This window comes from Mobula birostris, chromosome 28 (genome assembly GCF_030028105.1).
Source record: "Mobula birostris isolate sMobBir1 chromosome 28, sMobBir1.hap1, whole genome shotgun sequence".
NCBI lineage: Eukaryota > Metazoa > Chordata > Chondrichthyes > Myliobatiformes > Myliobatidae > Mobula > Mobula birostris.
The window spans coordinates 19,449,285-19,456,766 of record NC_092397.1 but is presented as its reverse complement, the minus strand read 5'-3'; the positions used below and the strand labels follow the sequence as shown (position 1 = coordinate 19,456,766).

The following is a 7,482-nucleotide window of genomic DNA, read 5'->3' as shown; positions in this document are numbered from 1 at the left end:
AAGAGCACCCGGTCTGATGATGAAGTGGCGTAAACTTGGCCCCCGGTGGAGAGAGGGCTCAGGTTTATGGGGGTGTGTAGGATGGGTGAAGTTTTTATGTTTAGGGATATGGCTAAGGAATGTGGATGTAGGCCTCCGCATTTGGAGGAGCGGAGAAAAGGAGCATGGGGCCCAGTGTTAAGTAGGTCCCTTTTTCGGGGTGTGTCCAGGGTTAACTAGGGTGTGTGATCCTTTGGATGTTAGGATTAGGTTGGGGGTTAGGGTTGAGGGATGTCCGCTGGGTGGTGGGAGTTAGAGCTGGTGATGTGGGGTGAGCTTGGCACTCTGTCGAGAAGAGTACTTGTGTTCATCGGGATGCATTTTTCCCATGGGATGAAGCTGGAGGGTTGGGGTGAGTGTTGCGTCTGGATCAAACTGATCGTTGCGAATTTATTCTTCCGAGTGGTTATCCCTTGTGGAGTTATAATTTCGAACTTTATCCCTCTCTATTCTGTTTAGATGTTTCTATTTGGGAAATTAGGTTCTGTTCTAGTTGTTCGGCTCTATTTCCAAAGTAAGACATACCTTTCCTATTTAATGGTCACCTGTCTGAACTTTGTTTCTGGGTGGGTGAATGAAGGGGATTTTCCTCTTCCTCCCTACTCTGGTTTTCTCAATAATTTTCTTAATTATTGGGTGCAGTGTTGGCCAAATGAAAAACACAACATTAGTCCCAACAAGTCCGTTAGTTTCAAGGACTCCGCTGCAGGAAATGCAATTTCCGGTCATATCGAACGGACAGATTCCTGACCAAAGACAACCCCGCTCCTTTCCCTCCTCCATCGGGCAGAAAGCACAAAAGCCTGAAAGGACGTGTCACAAGCTCATGGATAGTTTCAGTCCAGCTGTTTTGTCTATTGAATGGTTTCTTAGTACGATAAGGTGTACGTTTGACCTCACAGTCCACCTCGTTATGATACTGCAGCTTATTATTTACCTGCACTGTGCTTCCCCTGTCGCTGCTACACTTCAGTTCACCCGGACTTCTGGTTTTACTGGCTTGAGCTCAGAAAGTACAAACGTTGTAATAATAATAATAATAATAACAACAATAACAACAAAGGAATATTGTCGATAGCATGAAATGTCGAGTTTGAAAGTGAGTTGTGGAAACAGTGTTGGTGTGAGTGAGGTTGAATGAATTTATCCCTCTGGTTCAACTGGCGATAACATAAAATTAAACATGAAATACACTGGTGCCCTGTAAGAGTTTCTGTTGTTTGATCGTCCATGTACAATATATTAAGTATATGTCAACATGAATGTAAGCAAGGCAGGTCGTGATAGTGTTCTGTTTTCTATATGTGGATTTTTTTAAATCTTTAAATGAATGTACTAGGCACAGCACGGAGAGCACAAAACGGACAGCCAAGGCCACTGGATCAAAAGCGTGCCTGGATAGTTTGGAACACCACCATTTCGGATAACAGCCGAACAGCAGCTGACCGATTGCATAGTAGAGGCCACCTGAATAAAAGCAAAACACATGGACACCTCCTGGTTTTGAAGGCGGCGAACAGAGATCGGTGCTTCGACTGGCTTTTTACAATCTGTATCCGTGGGAGGGATCAGGGAGTCAAAACCGATATAAAGACGTAGTCGGCAGGATTCGAACCTGCGCGGGGAAACCCCAATGGATTTCTAGTCCATCGCCTTAACCACTCGGCCACGACTACAAGTTCTTCACAGCTGGATTCAAATCCCGGAGTCAAATAAACGGGGTTGATCCTGAACTAAAAGCGGGAGTTGCTGGAAATATTCAGCAGATATGTTAGCGGCTGTGAAAAGAGAAACCGAACTCACGCTCAGTTCGGTGACCTTTCACAAGAAAATCAGTGCCCGGAATTGGATGGATGGAATCTCAGTGAGAGCGGAGCAGGATCGGGAGATGTAGAATCCTTGTGGGGGAATTAAGAAGCTGTTCGGGTAAGAAGACCCCGATGGGAGTTTTTTTATAGGCTTTCGAGTTGTAGCCGTGGATGTGCTCTACAATATAAAGCGGGAGATTCTCTTTGCCTGCTGACTGTTATTTAGGTTATAAACACAGGAGATTCTGCAGATGCTGCAAATCCAGAACACAGAATGTCGGGGCAAGTCACCAGGTCTGACAGCATCTCTGGGGAGGAGGAAACAGTGCATATTTCGTGCGCAGATGCCCGTTGAGTTCTTGCTGCATTTTGTGGATGCTACGTCGGTCAGTCTCGACGTGACCAGCAGCGACCGCAGTCTGAGGTGAACCGGAGAACACACCCGCACTCCGGGATTTATTTTGTCCATTCCCGAGTCTCATTCACCTTCCCATCCGTCCATATTTCCAATGAAGGTCAGAATTCCGTCAGTTTTGAATGGACCACAAATCTCTGGATCTCAATGTGAAAGTGAACTGCTGTCGCAGCCTCTCTCTCCTCTGCAGGGACTTGCCGTCGGATTCCTTACGATTCTTACGGTTTAGCAAGTGGTTAGAGCTCTTTCAATGACGCTCCTGTGAAATAAAAACATTTTAGAATGGAGTTTGGGGAAGTCTCACTGGCTTCAGTCTCCTCAGGAAGTGGACACACCGGTGCGCTTTCTTGCTGTTCTCTGTGGCGTTCAGACGGCGGGTTTGGTGGTCCGCTCTGTCTCTCTCGAGGAGCCGTTTATTTGCGGTAATGAGCGGTCAGCCTGCACCTTCCAAATGAATCATCTCTTTAGTCTTGTCCGCGGTGAGACTCAACGTCAAGGTTTATGTGTGCCGCGGTACCGCTGTACGATCATTGTGCCGACTGCAAACCTGATGATTGTCCAAAATTCCAGCTCACTGGCGTGGAGATGCCGGGGATCGAACCCGGGACCTCATACATGCAAAGCCTGCGCTCTTCCACTGAGCTACATCCCCAATTGAAATAGAGAAGTGTTCAGGTCCAAACCTTCCTGCATATCACAACTGAGCAGTGCAACACAGACAATGGCTGATGGCCACAGTCATTCGGCCCCGAGTCTGCTCCACCATCCAGTGCGATCATACTTGATCCTTGTTCAGTTCTCTTCCCGAACACCATGATAATTTTTTTGTGGAATGAAACCAAGTAGACTCCAGCAGAATGATCACGGAAAAGAAAGCATGTGCCACGTTCTGAAGCATAGTTTGAATGGTCTCCTCGTGAAAAAAGATGGACGCCTCACAATCTCCCTCGTTATGACGCCCCACCTTATTATTTTCCCGCACTGTGCTTTCTCTGTGGCTGTTTCACTTTATTCTGCATTTAATTAATGATGAACCTTGTTCTCAGACAATGCTGTGTGTCATGATATGATGTCTATGAAAGCAACTCACATAAAAAATGCTGGTGAACGCAAAAGGCCAGGCAGCATCCATAGGAAGAGGTACAGTCGACGTTTCGGGCAGAGACCCTGCGTCAGGACCAACTGAAAGAAGAGATATTAAGAGTTTGGTGTCTATGAAAGGTATGAAAGAGAAGCTTTTTGTCACATATTGTATCTGGAAAAAATAAAGCAATTTAAATCCCCACTGAACTCTGTACGGCAGCAGAAAGGGAGCATCCCCCATTCCACCCCCACCCACTATCCCAGCAGACAATGAAATGCACCGAAAAAGCTGCTGGATCACCAGACACCCTGGCTGGGCTCGAACCACCAACCTCTCGGTTAACAGCCGAACGCGCTCACCGATTGCGCCAAGACAGAGGGTAAAAGAAGGATTTAATGGCCCATTTCTTCGTTTGACGATGTTGACTATTAGTCGATGCTAGGACACCGATTTTCATAATCTGCGGGAATGAATGATTTCCATTAGAGAGTCGAGGACACCATAAAAAGAAAACGTGAGGAACAAATATTTGTCCGATTTAGAAGCTTCGCGGGGAACTCCCAATAAACTTAGACAGCATCTGCAAACGACTCGGCCACAACTACACACTCCTCACAACTGGGCAGGCCAGGCACAAGGGCATTTTACATGGAATGTGGTCACTGTGTCCCGGAACGTATGGGGAGTGTATCGATCCCGGGGTAAGCAAAAACAGGATAATTTCTGAAGTGAAATCCGAAACTGCCGGAAATATTCCACAGCTCAGGCAGCGTCTGCGGAGGGAGAAACAGAGTTCACGTTTCAGGTCGATGTCCTTTCACCCTGAGCTCTGGGCGCGGAGTTGGAGGAGAGAATCTCACTCAGTCTCTGCCGGGTGGCCTGAGCTGGGCGAAAGCGTCGGTTTCGTTCTCTTCCTCCTTTCTAACTCGTTGAACCGGACTCCTTAAATCGTGCGTAAGACCGGCCTTTGCTTAAAGTTTAAAGTGTAGCAGAGGTGGGTGAAGCAAATATTTTAGTGAACATTGTTCCGCTGAATGGCGCTGAGATACAGAGTCGCTGAGGGGATATCTGAAGAAGCTGAACACCGATCGCGAGATTCTCCCTTCCCGGGGTCACTGCAGACTGGACTGTTCCACATCCCCGATGAACAGATCATTTCAACATCAAACTCCGACTTAACCTCCTTAACACTTTTCTTTTTGTTTTGAAAATTCGGTTTGAAATCAAATTTAGTATGGAAATAGCAAAACTAATTCCTCTTGGGGGAAATGACAACCCGTTTTCCGTGACGGGCGGGTATATTAACCAGTGACGAGAAACCAGTGCAGAAGTAAATCTGTCATTCAGATGTCCGAACACACGAGGTTTCACGGGGTCAAATCAACATTCGTTCGGGGACTGCGAAACCGGCACTTTTCAGACATTTTACATTTGTTCCCCTGCGACCGGCGAGATCTCGGGAATCCTTTCCGATTCAGCTGCTTCTTTGTCGAGCACTGGCCAGAGGACACGCTCCCGTTTGTGCCTGATTGTGCGTTGGGATGAAGAACATTCCCCAACAGGATTTATTGTCTGAGTAATCGTTGCAGGGAACGATTTGGAAAGCGGGGGCGGAGGGGGGGGGGGGTGGGGGGGGTGGAGAGACAGAGAGAGACAGAGAGAGAGAGAGAGAGAGAGAGAGAGAGAAGGAGAGAGAGAGACAGAGAGAGAGAGAGAGAGAGAGAGAGAGAGAGAGAGAGACTCCTCTGCAAGGTCTTCTCATCTTTTTCTCCAGTCCTGATGAAAGGTCTCTGCCAGAAACGCTGAGTGTATTCTTTTCCATAAATGCCGCCTGGCCTGCTCAGTTCCTCCAGCATTTTGTTTATTTTCTCTCTTTTCCAGTTGGGACGAACGGGCATCCACCGGAAACATCAAATCTCTTCTTTCTGCAAATGTTGCCTACCCACTGCGTGTTTCCAGCATTTTTTATATACAAGACACGGGTTTATTCTGCAGAGAATAGATGACATTAAGTTACCTCAATCTGTTAATCTTACCAACCAAACAGAAACCTCCGCAAAAATTAAAAAAGGATAACATATAAAGGTACAGTCCAGCCGAAAGCCAATGGATTTCCTTGCATCTACCAATGATGGGACGCCGTCGTGTATTAAAGCGCACTGACAGAAAATTGTTGTTGTTAGCAGTTGAGATAGCAGAGGATGGTTTGATCCATCGACCTCTGGGTTATGGGCCCAGCACGCTTCCGCTGCGCCACTCTGCTATGGAAAAAAAAACAACATTGCTCTCCCATGAATGATGTGCAACCTCTTGCGTTTGTTTGTGTATGCGCACGTATCATTGTGTGTGTGTTTGCGTTTGTGTGTGTTGGTATGGGTGTGTGTTTTTGCGTATCTGTATGTGTCTGGGTCTATATTTCAGTCTGTGTCTGTGACTGAGTCTGTCTATGTTTGTGTCGGTGCCTGTATCTGTCTTTGTCTTCTCTATGTCTGTAAATGTCTGGGTTTGTGTCTGTATGTCTATGTCTGTATGATGTCTGCATCTCTGTCTCTGACTGTTTCTGTCTATGTCTGTGTCGGTGTCTGTATATGGTTAGGTCTTGTCTGTGTCTCTCTATGTCTGGGTCTCCTTCTGTGTCTGTCCATGTTGCATCAATTCCATTTCCCCCTTATTCCTACCCAATTACTTCACTTTCTGTCGATAATTCTGTCTCCACTTTCGTTTCTTTCTTCCTTACTTTCTGGACCACCCAGTTATTCTCTCCGTGTCGTTTATGCTTTATCCCATCTTGCACATCGTTCCCGATATTTCGCCAGTGAATGTGGTTTATCTTATTTAATTGTTGACTTGGACAATTCATCCCTCTTGTGGGGCTTCTTATCAATAACGACATTCTGAGCCACACTCGGGAATCACGACGTTCAATCCCGACGTCCCATTGAATTTCCAATCCTGTCCTGATCATTGAATAAATGTTGGAATTTCAAGCTGAACCAGAAGTTCACCTCGTCTCCCTGTGAACGGAACTCGCCGATTTAAATGCTGACTAAGTTTCCGCATCGCAAGTCCGTACCTCAAACCACCCCTTCATCGGGATTTAGTTAGACCATAAGACCATAAGACATAGGAGCAGAAATCGGTCATTCAGCTCATCGAGTCTGCTCCGCCATACGATCACGGCTGATCCCAGATCCACTCAACCCCATACACTTGCCTCCACCGCAGTCTGCGGCTGAGCATTCCACAGATTTGTTACTCTCAGGCTAAAAGCAAAATCCTCCTTACCTCAGTCTAAAAGGTCTCCCCTCAATTTTGAGGCTGTTCCCTCTAGTTCTGGACACCCCCACCATAGGAATCATCCTCTCCTCAACGACGGCAATGAAAGGCCAACGGGAAATTTCCTCATCTGGGATTTTCCGTCCAGATTTCAAACTTCACAAACAACAATGTGGAAATGCGGGATTTGGACATGGGACTTCACACATGCGGTCCTCCACTAACCCACGTCACCACTGTCAAATGAACGATGATATCTTCTCTCTGAGATTCTGATCACAAAGGTCGGACGTTCAAAGATTGAAAATAGAAGTCGGAGTAGGCTATTCGGCTTTTCGAGCCAATTCCGCCATTCATATCGATCGTGGTCGCTCATCTAACCTCAGTTTTTCTTCCCGATTATTACGCACGCCCTTTCATCCTTTTTGTATCTAGTCATAGTCATAGTCATAGTCATACTTTATTGATTCCAGCGGGAAATTGGTTTTCGTTACAGTTGCACCATAAATAATAAATAGTAATAGAACCATAAATAGTTAAATAGTAGTATGTAAATTATGCATGTAAATTATAAAATAAGTCCAGGACCAGCCTATCGGCTCAGGTTGTCTGACCCTCCAAGGGGGGAGTTGTAATGTTTGATGGTCGCAGGCAGGAATGACTTCCTATGACGCTCTGTGCTGCATCTTGGAGGAATGAGTCTCTGGCTGAATGTACTCCTGTGCCCACCCAGTACATTATGTAGTGGATGGGAGACATTGACCAAGATGGCATGCAACTTAGACAGCATCCTCTTTTCAGACACCACCGTGAGAGAGTCCAGTTCCATCCCTACAACATCACTGGCCTTACGAATAAGT

General features: G+C 46.4%; 2 non-coding genes across 2 annotated transcripts; both read right to left on the bottom strand.

Moving 5' to 3' along the window:
- Positions 1-1,633: 1,633 nt before the first annotated feature.
- On the bottom strand, positions 1,634-1,715 carry trnas-aga (transfer RNA serine (anticodon AGA)). The gene has a single exon. It is a non-coding gene; the product is annotated as a tRNA-Ser (tRNA).
- A 1,127-nt stretch (positions 1,716-2,842) lies between these two features.
- trnaa-ugc (transfer RNA alanine (anticodon UGC)) lies at positions 2,843-2,914 on the bottom strand. The gene has a single exon. It is a non-coding gene; the product is annotated as a tRNA-Ala (tRNA).
- Between the last annotated feature and the right edge of the window lie 4,568 nt (positions 2,915-7,482).